This window comes from Chamaea fasciata, unplaced genomic scaffold (assembly GCF_029207755.1).
Source record: "Chamaea fasciata isolate MVZ Bird 193981 ecotype frontalis unplaced genomic scaffold, bChaFas1.0.hap1 SCAF_2, whole genome shotgun sequence".
Taxonomy (NCBI): Eukaryota; Metazoa; Chordata; class Aves; order Passeriformes; family Sylviidae; genus Chamaea; species Chamaea fasciata.
This window is the reverse complement of record NW_027094087.1, coordinates 5375805-5392623: the sequence shown is the minus strand read 5'-3', so window position 1 is coordinate 5392623 and position 16819 is coordinate 5375805.

Genomic DNA, 16819 nt, shown 5'->3' with positions numbered 1-16819 from the left:
GGCTGTGGTTCATCAGATTTTTCCCCCAGAGGCCTCCAGAAAGGCATCCCTCGTGTTTGTTCTGCTCTTCTAAACACTCCTCTGTAATGCAGCTCGTGTAACACTGAAGAAATTGCTATGGGAAGTGCAGTCTGACAAGCAGGAGGGGCTGGGGAGGAAATACAGGACAGCAGCATCCCCAGGGAGACTGGCCTTTGTGCTGCATATTTGAACCTGTGTGTGCTGAGGCTGCAGTGATCTGAATGCAAGGCAAAGCTGCTCAAATTTCAGAGTTTCTGTGGAAGAAATGTAATGGTTATTTTTAACAAGTACTTCTCTGAAGTAGGAAGAGACCTAAAATTCTATCTCTTTTTTTCTCTGTTTCTTCCCAAAATGGCCACTTTAGTATCCCCCAGAGAGAGGAAAGTATTTAAAGCTTTATGTACATATACTCCATTCCCCTTTGAAAAGGACTATAAACAGCTACATCTCACTCTGCAGCTCAAACTGGCTATCATGGAAAAGACAGGCAAACAGCATGATTCAACCATTCTTACTTTCAAGGTCTTTTTTGAAAGATGTTCAAACTTTTGCCATTTTCAAGACTGAAACCTGTCAGTCACAACCCCCACATTTCTTTATGCTCTGCTCAAAGCACGAGATATGTGATTTCTTCTGTTAAGGAACTTCTGCAAATCTTTTCAAAGAATAAGCAAGTTCTGTCGTATTTCACTCTTTTGTTCAAGTTCTGAATAGTATCAGTGTGCTCAGATTTAGAAACACTGCACTGACCTGCTCTAAACATAGACATGCATGGGATGGAGTCTGGGTTTCCAAACTTGCTGTGCACCACGTGAACTCTATTAACAGCTTTGTATACTGTATTTGTACTTGACTTAGTTGACTTACTACTGAAAATGTCATTTTAAAAAAGTTGTTTTAAACATTTCCATTAGATACCTAATGGATCGTCTAAACCATTAATCCAGCAAATTTTTAAAAAATCATCAAGCCAGTAAAACATGCTTCCTTAGCAAATTTCTCTCCTTACTTGTTCTTAAGGATCACTTACTCTATATATATGCACACAAAATCTTTCAAATAATCTCGCTTTCCCTAACCATTTAGCATTAGCTGCATGCAAGGCTATATTCATTATATCAATGAAATTGTTCATCCTTTAGTACTTCCCACAAAAATTAAAACAATAAGTCTTGTAATTGTTGCTTTAAAAATAGCTGTATATTTATCACCAAAAAGTCATTACTAAGAAAATGCGTAACACTTTTATTGTTGTGCTGTTACGGCTTCATGCTGCAGCATTGTGCTAATCAGCTGTCTTGTACAAATGAGGTTTATAGGATTTGAAAGAGAGAGAATAAGATAATTATAGAATTGATATTCTATTAATGAACCAATACCATTATTGCAGAACTAATATGATTATTGCAGAAACTGTTGCTCATCTACGCTGCACTGTAGTACCCCAGATGGAATTTTAAAGTACGGGATTATTCTCTAAGGAAAAAATGTCTGGAGAGGGCCTTCATCATCCTATAATTCTCAAAAATCTGCAGGGAATTCACAGAAAGTTCATATGACTAGATTTTATGCATATATATATATATATTCTATATTTATATAAAAATACAAAGTAAGGAAAATTAACATGAGTATTCCAGTATTGGTTGAGAGCACCCACTTAATTGTTGGCTCCTGAGGGCAGGCAATTCTGGGAGTGTTTTGGAGGAACTAACCACTTTGAGGAAGGCCAGGCAGAGGCTGCTGCTCAGGTACAGCAAGGTGGGCAGTGATACTGTGAAATCTGAAACTTCCTCTGTTTCTGAGTGCACAGGTCTTAGAAATCCCTGCCAGCCATCCTTTTTAAACTCAAAATAACTGCACGGTAAGTCCCAAAGTTTTCCTTTCCCATAATACAAAGCTGCCATTGCAATGCAGGAGCTTGAGGATGTATGGAGCAGCAATTTGAGGACTCTTATCAGATAGAAACATTCATTGCATTACTTAGTAATGAAGAAAAGTCTTCTGCTTACCAATATTATCAAAAGTGTTATGACGTAGGAAATATTTATATTTCTCCTACAAAACCAATGCTTCCTACTAGCCTAGAACTTATAACCTTTAAATCTCAAACTCTAGGTCAAAGAAATGAGCAGAAAATTGCCGTAAATTGTCAGGTAGAACAACTGAATGAACAAGACAAAAACTAATCTGATGATGAGAGGGTAAAAATTTGATAAGCCTTTCAGAACAGATGTTTTTTCAACAATCCCCTTATGCTGGTAAAACAGTTAATGTAATTTTGAACCTGCCAAGCAATTTTAACAACTCAATTGGACATTTCCTGCAGAGAAGTTTATAAAATACTTCTGTCTGAACTGAGGAATAAACTCATACAGGACATTGCTCGACTTGATAAATTTTACATTGATTTAAGAAAATTAGAATTAACTGATCTGAAAGTAACAGGAAATCAGTCTATCAGCCTACATTACCAAAAGTAATTTCCTGTATTTGTTCAATTTCAAAAACTGCTAGGAACAAACATGACTTCAAACACAGATTAAGTATCAAAGTCCTTTGAAACCCATTGCAAGCACTAGCATATTGGATCAGCTGGGTCATAAAGAGAGTGCAAGACACTGTGTACCAGCTTTCCACAGTGGCATCACTCACAGCTGCCAGTTTAAAATAATGGCCCAAAGGAACTTTTCCAAGTTATTCATGGATCACTTAGGAGGAAGGATGTGAGAGTTATTGGAAATTTCTCCCAATGGTATTGGTGTGGGAAGGGTGAGGTAACCAAAACCCACATGGGGAGGATGGCCCCGAGCCTGCCCCATCAGACTTCCCCAAAATGCTGTGGGCACAGCAGGGCATAGGGAACAGGCACCTCCTCACTGCACCTCACCTGGCCCAGGGCAGGCTGGAATCCATGAGCTGGGAACACCAAACCATGGTGTTCAAGAGGACATGGAACAGCTCCTGGGAGGAGATTCCACACTCCCCTCCATCCCTGACAGCTTTTGCTTTGTCAAGGACCCATGACATGCACTAAACTCTCAGAAGTCCCACCAGCAATGAAGGAGGCAGGAAAGGGTGATTTATGCAGGATTTCCAGTCCTGGGAATCAGGAGTCCCATCTTTGGCTCCAGTTATCCCTTCCAGGCTGTGCTGTTTCCTCATAAATCCCTACCACAACTTCTGCTACCACCTCCCCTCCCACCCACCAGTGCTACTCAGAAAGATGCCTAATCCTGTTTTTGGAGGGGGTTGTTTTGGGATTTTTCAGTGTGTATAAAACCCCCTATATATTTATGTGTTTATAGACATTTTTTCAATGTTATGCACACACAGCGTTTGCACACAGACACGTCCTTCAAAACGACGAAGCAAACACTTCACAGTTAAAGTTCTCTGCCTTCAAATGCCAAGGTCTCCCCTGTGATCCCAAATACTCACGCATCTGCTGCAATTTCCTTTGAGAGACATTTCTTTCATCCTAGAGGAAATTTATTAAAACACTGACTTTTCATTTAGGACGCTTTCTAATTAAGTACCAATCTTTAAAGCTTCTGCCTTCTAAGACTTATTGTTCTTTGCACAAGATGAGAAGGCAGTCACAATTCATTGTCTTTATAGAGGCACATATTGGTTCAAAAAAAAAATATTTAGCAGCTTGCAGCTCCATGTCCTTGAAGCTGGAAGTGTTTTAATAATTTAATACAGTGAAATAGCCAACTTTTGCTGTTCTAGACACAGGCCCTCAACACATCCCTATGTCCATGGTACCTTTTTAAAATATGTAAATTCTTTTAGACTGTAACTATGTTGTTGAAGACTCACTGAAAGTTCTTTACCTCATATCTTATATTCAAATATTCTCCTTTATGAGAAACTGATTATTGCCAATAAGATAAAATCCAAGTGGCACCACATACAATTTTCCAGCCAGAAGAGAGAGAGAAAAGGAGAATTTTAATGCAAGAAGTATTACAGGAAAGCACCTATCTTCTAAGAGTAATAAAAACAGGCTGAAATGAGATGAAGCCTAAGTTCTCTTGCTTTCCTCTGAGTTGCCTTTTACAAGGGTGTAAAGACAGCTGGTGAACCTAAATGGGTTAAATTCCCCAGCAGAGGTCATCTCAATGTTGACATTACAACAAACATCCTAAAGAATGCTCCTTGCATGCCCTGCCCTGTTGGTTATCTTCACTGATGAACCACTGCAGCTCTGAAATTTTCATGCCATGTCTACAACCTTCTCTGGCCACTGAGTAACACCGCAATGGACATGACAAATGTTCTGCTTGGAAATCTTACCTGTCGACCTTCCACTATTGATCTCTTGGGCAGGCTTCACCTCCTTCAGCTCTAGAGGGCCACACTGCACACTTCTGTATCTGAGTCAGTCTTCCCAGGCTCCCTTTACAAACTGTGGGGAGAAATAAGCACCTCCAGGCATAATTCACCCAACTCAACTGAGTCAGCTACTTCAGGCTGAGAATAACTCCGCCCTGGAGATGACTGCTTCCCTGTGTAGGGTGACAATTAAGGATTAGACGGCTGCACTTAGTCAGTTAAATCCCACCATCTGCGGTTTAAAATGTTATTTTCCCCCAATGCTCCCAACGTGGAGCATGACACGGGTAGTGAAGTCTCACATGGTTGTAAGTGGAGCCTGTACACAATAACCTGCTGGAGAGTTTTCCCTCTAAAGAGCTGATTTTCTCTTGAGAGTACAGGCTCAACATTTCCCAGCAGAAGAAAATCATCAGTTTTCTCGAATTAATGTGGCTGAACATGTGTACTAAAATGGACTTCCTCCATTTTTCACCCTTATGTTCAATGATTTGACAGAATACTTCATGCTCTTAGGTGCGTATTTCAATCCAAAACACTCTCTCAATAGCACTTGTAGCTAATTGATTTGTCATAATTTACTTCCAGCTTGCTCTCTAATGCTCCAGCATGGTACTTTTCAAATTTTGAACACAGCAGAGGGCCCTCCTGGGAAAAAAGCTTCTCTGAGCTTCCTCATGGGGTTTTCAAGCCACAGTTCACAGGTGAAGGAGCAATGGGAAGACAAACACCACCTCCAGACATGCTAGAGGTGCATGAGGCAGCTGTCACTCCCACACACCCCCTGAGTGACTGGATTTCATCTTTTTGACCAGCACTGACAAGGAGACAGGGTGCTCCCTTTGGGATAAATCCCTTTGGGATTTATAATAGGGGTGGCTGCTAGGACCATTCCTCTTCAGTTTATAAATGGCAGTTTTCCAGAGGGAATAGAGAGGTCACTATGGGAACTATCTGACTTTTCCAGTCCCCAAGTCCAGTGTCATCAGTGCAAAGACAGACACAGACAGGTTTTATTTTGTCCATACACTCAAGCAAGGTACCAGTGTGTGAGAATAAACATCAGCTGTGGATCTTTCTCCACTACCAGGAGCTTAGGCCTAGAGATACCTTTCTCTAACAGAAGAAAAAAAATGCTATTACTTTTAATCCTTCATGTACCTTCTGCTAAGAAACACAAGATCACTCAGTGTAAAGCATGGAGGTAAGGCTGAGCCTAAGAGAGGAATCTGACAATGTAAAATGTGCTTGAAGACAGCCTACCAACTACACAGATTACTCCAACTTTCCTTCCTGAACTTCTCATGCTTGCTTTGCTTCTTGAGGTGCCAAGTACACTAAGGATAATGCCAGATCCCTTTGTGGCAAGGATAATCTACCCTAGGAACAACACTGGTGATGCCTCATCTGGAGCTGGGTCATCTGGCATCATTGGCAGAGAAGTGTCTTTTCTGGTCCCACTTGTTCCAAAAATAGCTCTAGCCAACAGTTGTGGAATCAAATATGTGCCACAGTTTAACTTCAGCCATGTGAAATGGAAAAGGGATCAACTTTCAAGTTAAATACCAAGCTAATTTGAAAAGGAGGAGACTGTTGCCCTTTGAAGCACAGTTATTATTATACCGAGTTATTTTCAGCCACACTCTTGTGTCTGGAAAAAAAATATTTTCTTACTAGAGAATATAACATTTGGAAAGAAATTCTACACAAATTTTCTTTCATGGCTACATCCTTGAGCTTCATGCTACACCTTTTTATGTAAGAGATCTTCCACCTGCAGCTCTGCCTTGGCTAGAAGAAAATCCAAGAGCCTCCTTCTGTCTTGTTCTCCTGAGGCACACCAAGAAGTGCTTAGTCAAAGAATTTTGGCTTTACTTGGAGAGAAGTTTACAGCTGCTGGTCAGCTAAATGTTCAAGTTATTTATACTCAGCTCTCTTGTTCACTACCAACGAAGAAATTTACTGCAGCCTTATGAAGTCACGGTGAACATGTTGATTTGCCGTGTCCAAATCCCTGCTTTAGATGTTTAAGGCCCTTGGATGGCTTCTCCTGTAAGGAGGCACCTTTTGGCAGGGGGATTGTGATGGATCAATTAACAGGATCAATCAGCATTGGATTTCAGTTCACTCTGTTGCAACCATCAAGGTTCCCAAGGACTGGTGCAAAGTGCTTGCACCCTGGACTCCAGCTTGCACCTTCAAAAACCCTCGTACACTACCACACCTGGGTGAAACCAGAATTGCTTCAAAGTAAAAAAAAAACCATAAATGCAAATGCCACTGAAACCAGTATATCATTCTTAATGGTAAGCTCCTTGTCTCAGACGGCTTTTCGGCATCCTAGACACCCATTACACTTCAACTGGCACTCCAGGCTTAATGAATCACCCTGTGAAGTTCAAGCAAGAGCTCACAAAATCCTCTGTAACCTTGCAGTGTGCTTAGGCTGGATTTCTACCTGGCAGATCAGAAGCAGCAGACGCGAGAAGCAAATCTCCTCCCCAGGAGATGCATCTGGAAGGATTTGCTGCTGGGTTCTCTGCTGCAGAACTAATGGACATGGCTCATGGCTCAGACTACTTGCAGACTGTGCAGAGATTGGCAGGGAAAATGCCACCAGCTCGCTGCTGCCAAGGGGTATGGACTGGGAAAGGCAGCCAAGTGGGAGCATTTGGTCAAATTGCACAGAAAGATATTCTAAAAGCTCTGTGAAACAGGGGACTGAGCTCGGCTTTACTTCAAGACATTTTTGCCACTAGAGCAAAAGGAAAGTACTTATTCGCCCTCTCCTGGGGCATTAGGTCATCAGGTTTTTTACATTTCTTTGCAGCTTAAGCAAAAAGGTTAAAATCTTGTCTTTAGCTTCGCTAGTGCCTGCATTTCTAGTAGATGAGGAAGGAAATGGGGGGCCAGGAAATATTCAATTTCTCTCCCTACTCATAGACACTCTACTGCTAATATTATCAAACATCTAAATGATTAATAAAATAAAGAAACCCAAAAGCCAATTTAAGTGCCATGTGTTGTTGGCAATCCAGATGTCCAAAAACAAAAAATGGATAATTAAATTTATATGTATGTGAATTTTCCATTGCCACTCATTATTAGTGTCATAATTCTGTGTGCTGAAGGAAGGTTTACATCTCCTTGATAGAGGTTTATTTCATTAACTCCTTATGTACAAGTAGAAAAATTGCAGTAGTGCCTAGAGGATCAGGTCCACCATTAAGCCTAAGTATTAAAAATACAATTAAACAAATACAATCCCTGACATACTGTTTGCAATATAGTAGAATAGGAAAATACAATTTAACTGCATTTAATTCCTTTAAATCACAGCAATTTTAGATACTTAGCTATAACATTTCCCAAGGCTGAGACTCCTTTGATTTAAATATCTAGGCAAGATGAAATGTTCTTTAAAGGTATGCAGGGAGTCACCTAGATGTTGAAAGGGGTTCTCAAGAAATTGATGCATGAGGTTTTTTTATCCAGTTTCATGGAGAAGAGAAGATCTTTATGACTTTTTCTCTGGTCATAAACAGAGCTTTAGGAAAAGCAAGCAGCTGAATCTATGACTTTTGGCTAAAGTCAATAAATATAGGCAGTATGGTTGTTGTCTTTTCAAAAACTCTCCTATATATGACTACAACATTAGTACTAAAAGCTTCTTTATAGCCAATATAATATAATTTCTAACCACACAAAACAAGGTCCAGAAAGAGGCATGTGCATTCCTCACTCCCTACCAACTGAAGTGTTAGTTCTCTAGAATCTGTAGCATCCATACAGGAATAAAAAATCTCCTGATTGAATAGAACACAGAATTTGAGAACGACTTTAATGTTCTGATCAAATGGCAGTAGAATTTTAGATGAAAAGCAAAGGCTTGAAATGGCAAGAACTGCTCAGATTGACATTTTTACTGTAGTCAGAAGAAAGTTCCTGTGCTCATCAGTCTCTTGTTTTGATAGATAAATGATTCAAATAGTGCTCTCCCAGCAGTCCCAAGCAGCATTTGTCACATTCTTAAAGGCAGCTGCTTTTCAGACTACCTGCTCTGAGACCACACAGATAAATACTTAATAACACAGCTTATGAAAACTTTTCAAAGTCAATTGCCTTTCCTCTGACACACCTTTTGCTGGTTTTACATAACTGCTTTTAAAAGTGCAAATGCAGTAAACATCATCCGTGGTGAACTGAGAATATAAAAAGACCTATTCCCACATATAAGCCACTGCAATCCATAACACCACTTTTATTAGCAACCTGCAATGCAGCCAACACATGGAGATGAAGAAGCCTGAAGAAGTAACTGCTGTTATTATTATTGCTCTTATGAGCGTCTCAGACAGTGGCAGTCAAAAATCCAAATACTTCCCTCAGTTCCAGACTGGAAAACAACTTTGTCATGCCACAGAGTCAAGCAAATGAAGAGCCCTCTGCCACCAGTTTCCTACACGGATGTCTCTTCTCAGGAATTATTCTGCAGACTTCTGTTAGCACAATGCTGTCACTGACGCAGCCCAGCTTCCTTCTCAGGCATACTTCCCACCCACACAAAAACTCAAGAAAGCACACTCTCAGCAGTTGAAAAAAAGGTCAAAAGCACCTCTTCCCTACTCTTACATGTGAGCAATAGAAGAGCCACAAAGACACCAAATTCTTGTAATTCGAAGACAGCTCAATATCCTCCTTCTGGGTATTCTGTAACAACTACCATGGTAGTAAAAGATTTTTAACCATATTAGGCTGAAAAAATACATTATTAAGTAACAATCAAATAGTTCTTATCTAAAACCTATTAAGGCTTACAGACCCTAAGCCTTGATCTGGCAATGGATCAGCCAGACATGGAAAAATGTGAATGAGACCATCAGTGGCACAGGGCAAGGAGCCCTGGCTGGAGTGCATCTGTTTTTCCAGCTGTAAAGCAATTACTGGGGGAAAGGGACTGATAAATAATTGGCTTGAGTTCAAAGCATCTGATGAACAAACCCCCTTTTCGTTGCATTTCATTATGCAAACAGGAGGGGATGAGAGAAGAAAGGAGGACCTGCTGTGCCCCTGACCACTGCGCTGCTGATAGCAGCTCCCTGAGGCTTCAGCCATTCACTCTTTCAGAGACCCAAACTTCTCATCATCGTTTGTCTTTGAGAAGGTTACCTCGAGCAATGTGCAAGCATTTGACAATGCTAACAGTTGTAAATACTGAGCATTGTTATTTCCAAGTGGTTCTGCTTTCTGGAGGTCACTACTGGCACTCCATGCCACGGCATCCGAGCAACCTTGGATGAAATATTAAATAGATATGATTAAAGTATCCCACACTCAGACTGAAGGAAAAACAACTGGAAGCTGTAACAGATTATTTGAGCTGGATATTTTCTAGCCTAAATGTGTTGTACACCTTAATTCAATCTTTCCTTCCCAGGACTATCTGCAGGGCTGAGGGTTTTCAATATATTTACAAAGAACAAGTGCTGGATTGTCCATTTTACCTGCTGAAGTCATCCTCTCACCAAGCTCTCCCAGTACATCATGCAGCACGATTTCCTAGCAGTCACAAAGGAGCAGCAGGGATCCCACCACCCTGCTTGGCACCAGCTGCTGGACACTGCAGGGCACATGGGATCCTGGGCATGCACGGTGGATGCCAAGAGGTGCCCTGGTAGAGAAGAGAGAAATCAGTTCTGGGAGGAGGGAAGGGGCCAGAACAGTTGCTTGATTTGTATTGTCCTGCTCTGGCATCCAACAGGGACCTTTCCAAAACAGTTTTGGCAGCGATATCAACTTCTCCCAACTGAATAACAACCTCTAGCATTTAAACAGATTCATCTGTTTCACAGGCCTGAAGAGGCACATTTTGACACAGTTCTCTAAATCGGGCAGAGGCAAGCCAAAAAGGGCAGCCAAGTTCTGTGAGCTGGACACATGCAGCTGCCCTTATCCAGGATTGCCCACATGGACACCAGTTCCACCATTCCTGCTGCAACATCCACACAAAGAACATAATTCCTTCTTGCCACCCAAATTCATCACTGCTCACTACAGGAAAAGTAATTATCTGTTAATCATCACAGAAGTCAGAAGCCAACATAAAAGCAGCAGTTATATAAAAAAAAACCCCACAACAACAGACCATGTCAGGTACCCATTTATCTAAATAAAAATCTTTATCCGTTTCAACATAATAAGGAGCATAAACCTACTGATCCCATTAAATACAGCTGAAAAACATCTTACAGCAATGCTTTTCATCATAACAAAAGGTTAATCTAATGATCCTGTGGCATATTTGATGGTTATAAGATGTAGTCAAATTTTATTTTGGGGGGTTGGTTTGTTGTGGTGGGTTTTTTGTTGTTTTCTATTTGGTTGGTTTTTTCTTAGGCTTGGGGTAGTTTTGTTTCTTTCTTCAGTGCTCTTCTGCACCTACTTTCCACAAAATATCTTATCTCCAACTGAGATAAGAGAAACCTTCATGGTATTTAAAGGTCTGCAGCATTTTTACCTCTACTAGCTGAAAATAATAGGGAAGCAAGGACTTCATTGCATTGCATTTTTACCTCCTACAACACTACCTCAAATTACAAATTTTCTGAAAGCTCCTATGCTGTTTGTTATAGGCTTTTTTTCCAAATTAAAATTTGAATTTGGACTTAGAATAGTTGATGAATGAATGCTTATGTCTTTGCAGTTTTCTTCCTTGCAGTGCTGCCTATAATCTAGTGAATAGAGAATATTGGCAGTCAATATTGTGGTCAAACCAGGTCATACTGCAGTAATCAAAAGACAGTGTGTAAGTGTGTAATACACTGTTATTTCCCACACAATCAATTCTAAGATTTTAGGATAAAGCTTACTGCATGGCCTAAATTAGCACCTAATTTTTTTTTTTTTTCATTAGGAGGGATTATCAGAAACAGAACAAAGAAACTCTAATAAACTCTTTGCAGGTGGAAAATACTATGACTTCTTGCCTGGGCCTAAAACAATCCATTTGGATTTATCAGAAAGGAAAACAATCTTGCAGTAGAGGTCAAGTAACAGCTGAGCCAGGAACATTTTTCCTGTTCCAACAGCTGGTGATCTGGCTATTACTCTTCAGTCTTACTTGAAGCCTTAGATACTCAGGTCAACTGATTAGAGAGAGCATCCTTCTAATTTATGCATACGTAACCATCCGTGTCTTTTTAAGAAAGCCTCTAACCCTTGGGACTAGGAGGGGGAATAATTGGTATATATGAACTAGTCACATCTGAAAGATGGTGAATAAAGAAACAAAGAGGAAAAAGAATCAGAGAATGTGATGTCAGCATTTAGTGTCTGAAAATGGGAAAAACTGAAATGAGGAAAAAATTCCTCAAGGTATTATACAGAAGTGGGCACTTGCCTGAATCTGGTTCATTGCTCCTTTCCAGAAGACTTAACATTATAACATTCTTCAGCTTCAAAGAGCAAAGAAGCATTTTGAACACTAAGGAAATGTGGTTTTCAGTGATGACTTCTTAAAATAGAAAATACAGAAATGATGGGGAAAAATATGATGCAAGGTACACATATATACACAAGGACAAACAATGTGAGAACCTGTACTACAGTTCTCATTGCTTGTCAACAGTACATTGATGTCAAAATGTTAAAAACCTTTTCCCATAAATTTCAGTAGTTTCAGAGGTTAAAATTGAAAAAGCATTTTTGAGCAGACAGCTTTGAAGTTATAATTTGGTCTTTTCCAATCTCCTAGTAGAAAAATAGTTTTTCATGCTACAGTCCATAGGGAAATCCTCCAGTTTCCCAAAGTGACATTTGGGCTGTAAGCAACCCAGGGAAAGGAATTCAGCATTTCCAGCAGTGCTAAGCACGACGTTGTTGTTCCCATGCATAACAAAAAAGCCAGATCATGCAGAAGGATGGGCTCACCTTTGATTTTTCCCGGCCTCTTCCAGTCTCTGAAGATCAGCACTTTAACCATTTGCCTCTGTCCTTTACTCTTGCTTTTACCATGTTATTATGTGAAAGCACATCTTACAATCTTGATCTCTCTCAGAAATGACAGGGGCCACAGAAAGCCTGTGATTGTTGAGAATCCACTGGAGGTTTTCTGAACTCTCCTGCAGGAGTTCAGAGCACTGATGTGCCTCCTGTGGATTTGGGCAATTAGACACAGTCTGTTTAATGCTTCTTTTCACACCAAGTTGATATTTCATGTTATCATGTTCAAGTACAGTCAAACAGCTTTTTTTTAACAGTCATGAAATATAGTGAAATACATTGCAAGTGTTCACCAAGTTCTCAAAAAAACATTCTTATCATATAAAAACACAAATTTCATTTGCTCAGCATACAACTTAAGGAGAAATCAGCTGCCAGAATTACTTCTTCTTTATGTTATGATTACAATCTAAATCTAAAAGTTAGATTTGCACAATCCTCTTTGGAAACTGCATACGTTTTTCTTACTCCGGAAACAAAGAGGTGAAGTGCTGCCTACAAGAATCCCTAGGACAAAGTTGTACCTAAAGTTCTATACAGTGCTGAAGGCTTTCATCATCGCAAACTTATGTTTTAAAAGATCTTAGAAACCCAACATTGATAGATTCTCAAAGGAAAAAAAAATCAGTAACAGGCAAACCAAAAATTTTTAAATACTTCCTTATTCTATCATTCAAGATTCTTTAGCTGCTTTATCAATGAGAAATTTTGGGGATCAACTGGAGCTGGGTGAACTTCTTAGACAATGATCATCTGTACTGAATTCCTGGGACAACTATAAGGTTGGTTTTCATAATTAATTCTGAATCATCTGTTTAAATTTTAAGGAGCCATTCACAGTCATCTGCGCTGTGTGTCAAGTGTCACAACTACATCTGAATTATGCATAGGAAAAAAGTTGTATGTGACAGTCTGTTATTTTCCTTTCAGAAATGAAAATGAGTTCACAAAGCATTCGAGAGCTTAAGAACTGATTTAGTAATCACAGCATCTACAACAAGAGACCTGGCAGATCCAGGAAGCTTACTAAAATAAATCCTTGTTTCTGTGTTTGAACACTTTTTACACTGTCCTGCTGCTACAAGCTTCCTGGAAAGTGTTGTACCCCTAAAAATACACCCAAGGCTGAACGTTTCCAGGAATTATTCAGCAAGCTTTGATGGCAGCTGACCACAGAGACAGTCACTCTCTGCCAAAATAGGATCTTGGGAGATTTTGCTGGGCTCCCAGTTCTGACCACGCATAAGTCATTTCCAGACCAGCTGCCAGTCTGGGCTGGTGGCAGCTGCTCCAGTCTGCCTTCCTCTCATCCTCGCTGCTGCAGACACACACTGAGCCAAGGAAACCTGCCAGAAATCTCAGAGATCTCAGAAATCCCACACACTGACTTCCATGGCACTGCACGGATGTGCCACTTGATGCATCTTTGTTCTCCAAGGAAGTTGCTGTATCTGTATCATTTCAGTGCAACTCAGCACCAGTGTGGGATTCAGACACATGCAAATACTAAGCAGGGGTTACTCCAGCAGCCCTCCTTCCCAGCCATTCCACTTCCCTTAGTGCTCCTCACAGCTCTTGCACATGATGTACTCTCCCCTATCTCCACAGCTCGTCTCACCACACACGATTTCATGCAGACTGTCCTGCGAGTCCTGTCCCTGTTAGAGAGAGAAAGGCTGCCCTTATTCTGCCTAACGCCGGTGCTTTCAAAAAGAATCAGATTGCGGTGCAAAAAGAAACTGAAGTAAAGAGAAAGGCATGCTCAAGAGCTGCCGAGTAGTTGGAAACTGTAAAAAGAAGGAAAGCTAAAGCCCAATCTGCAGTAGAGTTTGCCAGCATAGCTGCTTCCCAGATCTCAAGACACAGATGGTTTAAACAGCCCTGGAACTAATGGGGTTTCTGCCATTAGCATTTATGCCAATTCACTGAGTGAACATAATTATTCTGGCTAAAATATTCAGGTGTGTCAATGCTAGGATTTAAATCCCTTAAAAAAATTAAAACCAAACAAACAAAGAGAAAAAAAAAATCTCCACACAACTGGAAAAGCACACGAAAACAGCAAATGAGGATTGGTTTTCCTGTGGCGCTCATGGAAAGCACCTCAGTTACCTGATCAGTTACCTGCCCACATTAATGCTCTGCCTCCATGCAGGAGAAAGTAGGTACAAAAATAGTTCTTTGTATTGTATCACCAGCACTGTGGCACCCCATGCAGAGTATAGCAAAAATCATGTCCTCTTTAGTATAGATCTAAGTTTGAAGGCACAGAATCTGAATTTTAGAAAGACAGCCCCCAACCTAAGTGTACAAGTCATCAAGGCAGGTGGAAGTCATCAAGCCAAGGCAGCCTGGCATCCTCTGGCAAAAAAGCATTGTCTGAAAGAAAAATAACAAACATTCCTCCACAACAAAATCCTATGCCACAGATGCATCACTTTGAGAAAGCTTTCCACAAATTCTTCCTGTTTTTCTGGCAGCTTTCCCCTCTTCTTTCCCATGGAGACTGGGAAAAACCACAATATTTTTAGTTCTAAACCTCTGAAAGGTTGATGCTCTTAATATCCCTCCCTATTCCAAAATCATCAGCTTTAAGGACTATTTTGTATTGCTTGAAGTACTTCTTGGCCAGGGCTACATGCACATCATTCAGGGGAAATAGCCTGAATTGTCTCAGTTGGTCCTGATACAGGAAATGTTAGAGAAGTGCTGTTTAGGGCAAACTAAGTGCAGAGTTTACATCTGATAGGATTATCCTATGCCATATGGATAATAAGAGCAAGGGGAAAAGACCTTCAGTCTCCAAGATGACTAGGTGAGGACTAGGACAAAGACAAATGACATGGTGAGGAATATAGAGAAAGACACTGGGAAATATGCGGTGAGAAAAATACTATCTAAAATAGCATCAGTCTCCAAAAACAAGTCAGAGACGAGATTAAATATTAAGTGAATTTTGCCATCTCTCCTAACTGTAAGTGATCAGCCACAGACTTGGGCTGCTCTTGTGTCACACAGAATCCTGCTGCAGGGGAGGAGCACAGGGATGTGTCGCCTTCACTCCTCTTCCAGCAAACTCTTCTGAGACCAGCTCTCCCTCAAAGCTGTCCCGGTGATCACACAGCAGAAAAATAATTCCCCAACTGTTGGAGCAGGGTATAGTCTGAAAATTATGAGTTTTTATATTATAGATTGAAATAGAGATCTTTTCCAGGCAGACATTTGAAAATATTGATTGTTTTGTTACTGAACCTCCTTCTTTTAAAAGAGTTTCAGAAGAAGGTCTGTCAGTGAAGGAGCTTTGGGATTGCAGCTGCACACACAAGTGTTTTCAGAGGGCTGTCAAAGAACACATGCCCTCAAAGCATAAGGATGAGTGGGAAGTGGGAGAAACAAGGCTGCATATTATGGCTGTTCAAGCAAACTAACACTACCTCTCAACCTCCCTGCTCCAGGACTGCTTTGTGATTCCTACAGGTTTCAAACCCTTACCTGAAAAGGCAGGGTTTTTGGAACACAAGTAAAACCAATCTATATTTTCAAATAAAAACAAATAGGAACATTACTTTTTCTTCACCAGGACTAAATTAGTTAAAATTTTAAACTTTTCCTTAATACAGAAGATTTTGGGTTGAATGGAACATTTTAGGCATTTTAGATCCAAACTAAACAAAGAATGAGAGTAGGGATGGCAAAAGTGAGTGGCCCACTCATGTTATGGAGGGTCCAAGTTCAGATCCAAACCCCAAGTCCAAGGAGATATGTGCCTCTAAGGACTGGATGGTGGGCACGTGGTTACATGGGATTTTGTCTTTATAGAACAGTTGCCATCATGAACGTGCCATTCTGCTCAGTGTGGAGCTCACACTGGGGGGTGAGGTGCTCAAACACTATTTCTCACATACATTTATTTATTTAAACAGCTAGGAACATCAGCAGCAGAAAAGATGGAAGGAAGCAGCTCCCATAGGCACTACTGCCCAGGACCTGATCCTCTGAGGCTCTTCCACTACGTATACAACACAACAGACAACTAGCCAGGCCATTATCCTGAGAGATCTGGACTAGGGGTTCAGACCAGCCTCAAATAAGAGAGGAAACCAAATCCCTTCAACTAACGAATTATAGAAACAAATTACTGTCATCTCTTCTGGAGAACCATGAATAGGGGAATGAAATTTTCTTTCTCCAGCCAAAAATTATCAAATCGTAACAGGTTCACTCTATGACCACCCAAGAACTGAAGCTGGATTTGAGAGTCATGTATTATATAAGCAAGTCCATCATCCTGTGTTCTTGCTGCTCCTCCTTCCCTCCCCCCCACACCCCTCAGCTAGATTAAAACAGATGGCAGAGGGACATGAAATAAAGAGCAAACACAGGCAAGTGAGTAATTTTCCAAAAGGAGACAGAAAGCCAAACCCTTAACTTCAGCGTTAGAAGCAGCAAGGAATGC